This window comes from Pezoporus flaviventris, unplaced genomic scaffold (assembly GCF_033815535.1).
Source record: "Pezoporus flaviventris isolate CSIRO_AGI_PZ_B2104156 unplaced genomic scaffold, CSIRO_AGI_Pfla_v1 ptg000025l, whole genome shotgun sequence".
NCBI lineage: Eukaryota > Metazoa > Chordata > Aves > Psittaciformes > Psittacidae > Pezoporus > Pezoporus flaviventris.
Window position 1 is genome coordinate 33,548,145 of NW_026892573.1, and position 3,202 is coordinate 33,551,346.

A 3,202-nucleotide genomic window follows, 5' to 3' on the forward strand; every position below is an offset into this window, starting at 1 on the left:
TAGCCCCGGGAGGAGGAGGAGGGCGGGCAGGGGCGGGACCAGGCAGGGCTCATGCGTCCCACAACCATAGGGATGGGGGGGGAAGTGTGTGTTGATCTTGGCTTCAGTGCTGCTGCTTGCATGGGATGGGGATTTGGGAGGGGAGGACCAGGTAGGGTAATCCCTCCATCATCTGCAAGGTGTTTCCATCCCTGTTTTCCTTCTTCCCATCTCAGGGTGGGGGGAAGAATCCTCCCAGTCGTCACACTGGCAATGGGAGATTTTAAGACACTGTGGTGCCCTTCTTGCTCAAATGCTCTCCCACCCGACTCTTGAGCATCCCCAGTGGGATTTGGGGGATCTGGGTACCTAAAGGTAGCATGAAATCAAGTCAAAATATAGCAAAGGCAAACGTTTAGGCTGAGAGAGCTGGGCTGGGGCAGCCTGGAGAAGAGAAGGCTCCTGAAGGGGAGACCTGAGAGCAGCTCCAGTGCCTGAAGGGGCTGCAGGAAAGCTGGAGAGGGGCTTGGGACAAGGGCCTGTAGGGCCAGGCCAAGGGGAATGGCTTTAACCTGCCCAAGGGGAGACTGAGATGAGCTCTTAGGCAGAAGCTCTTCCCTGGGAGGGTGCTGAGGTGCTGGCACAGGGTGCCCAGAGAAGCTGTGGCTGCCCCATCCCTGGCAGTGTTCAAGGGCAGGTTGGACACAGGGGCTTGGAGCAAGCTGCTCCAGTGGAAGGGGTCCCTGCCCGTGGCAGGGGTTGGAACTGGAGGAGCTTTAAGGTCCCTTCCAACCCAAATCTATGATTCTATGACTTTATTAACAGAAGATTCGATGGCTTCATTAAGTTTCACTTTCATGAAGCTGACCTGTAGTTATGGCCAAACCACTGACCAAGCCTCATTTTCTCCTCCTAACAAAATGTTTAAGGATCGACTCAAGACATCCCTTAGAAATGTAGAAATGAGGTGTTATTTAGATTTGCATCAAGGTTTTAATGTACCTTAGAAATTTCTATAGATCCTTACAGATGGGTCTGTCCCAGCTTCCTTAGCATTGAACCAGATTCTTTATAACAGTCTCATGTCTGGCCCTATTCAAGGGATGATTTTGCTACACCCCTGGGCAAAGGATCAGGGCTCTGTCCCTTTCCTGGCCTCAGTTTAACCTGCTGGAATTTGGAGAAAGCAGCAAGGATCTGCCTTTCAGAAGCACTTTGACATCCCTCAAAGCAAAGCCCATTGAAAGCACCAAGCGTGTATTTGCCGCATGTAGGTAGGAATCAAACCAAAACCCCCCCAAAAACTGCTTCGACTTTCAGCTCCAGGTGGGAGCAGGATCAGAACTTGCTGAACCAGCATTTTCCCCTGTTGCTCCCGCGGCTGCTGCTGCTGCATCCACTTTTTGGCACAGGGACATGCATCTACCAGTGTGTTACGCAAAAAAAAAGTTGTATTTCCAGCTGGGGAGGGCTGAAATCCGGGATTCAGAGGTGAAAGAAGGATTTGTTTTCCTTCCCACTCCCCTGAGGCCTTCCCATTGCCATCCTTTTGAGTCAGACTGGCACCAGGACTCCTTCGCTCCCCATTTGGCCCTGGGGCCGTGTTCCAACTGTTGTAGTGGCCTGTTGAAATAAGTATGGAAGTGGAAAATTGCAAGAGCTTGTCTGAAGGAAGGGTCTTGCCCAACAGCTCTTGGATGAGACCTCCAAAAGGGAGCTTAGAGCAGAGATAAATCAGTGCTGCAGCACTGCTGAGTGAAAGGGGAATGGGCTCCTGCCTGCCTGTGTCCCCTGTTGGCTTGAGTAGAGTTATCTGCAAGTCAGTGTAAGGCCTGAAGTAGCTTTCTTTATCATAAGCAGAATAAAAACGTGAAGAAATTTATACTGCCGGGTTGTGACAGCATAAGATAGCAGATAGAAAGATTTTAGTGTGCTGGGACCATCGTCTGGCCGGATCCATCATCTTTCTATTGATGCATACCCACCTTCTCATGTATTTTGGGTGCAATTGGACTAGATGAGCTTTGAAGGTCCCTTCCAACCCATACTATACTATGATTCTATGATGTTATGGTTTGAAGTCTCTGAATCCTGATCATCCTCTTGCTCCGTGTGCTACAGAAGGGCCCAGCCTTGAAGGATATAGTAATAAAATAATTTTTTATTATTAATAATAATTATTACATTTTATTTTCTTTTTATTGTATTTGATATTATTATTATTATTGTGATGATAATTGAAGCCCCTCAGTGCTTAATGGATTATTACAATATCTAAAGGAGAGGCCTTTTAACACGGGTCTAGTGGAAGATGTCCCTGCCTGTGGCAGGGGGCTGGAACTGGATGAGCTTTAAAGTCCCTTCCAGCACAAACCAGTCTGTGAATCTATGATGAAGGTTATCAGGCAGCAATGTTTGCATTAAGGAATCCACACTAAGAGTGGTTTAGGGGTGCTATGCAATGGCAATGGGCACAAAGGATGTTATCTGACTTGCTCAGAGCAGTCTGTGACCCTATGATTCTACACCTTGCAGGAGTAACAACAGGACCCCCAGAGCCCCAGCCTGAGCAGCAGGTTTGAACCACGACACCGCCTTCTTGGGAGGAAGGAAAAGTCAAGCCTGGCTCTGTGACAACACACAGAGCCCTGGGACAGCCTCTGCCTTCACCCCATCGTGCAGCGCCAGGGACCTGGCTGCAGCCCAGCTCCCGGCTCACTTGTTCGACCAGTACTTGTCCTGCAGCATTTTTGCTTCCTTCTCCCATTCGGATCTCTGAAAATGACAAAACAGCCCCAAAGAACGGATTAGCAGGAGCTTGGCTCTGCTCCCCACAAGGACGTTTCTGCCCACTTAAACGCACGCATCGGTAGACAGGTTTGGAACGGGTTTGTTTCCCTCCGTGCTCGCGTTGACGCAAGAGGTACACAACCCTGTCTATTATTAACCCCTGTCTCTGGCACGATCATCCCTGAGCAAAAACGTCCTTCCAAATACCCTACTATTACTTCACCTGAGCCTCAGAAACATAGACTGCGGGCAGGAGGCAGTCGTACAGCTCTCTGCAGCCGAGAGCAACGCACAATACTTTTACCCTTTATTTCTGCTCTTAATCAAAGCAGCAACGTGCAATTACACAGTTTCACTGGGGGTTTTAATGCATATAATGAACTTTTAGGGCAATCCCTATTAAATAAAGCTCCCAAAGACACATTTCTTTTCC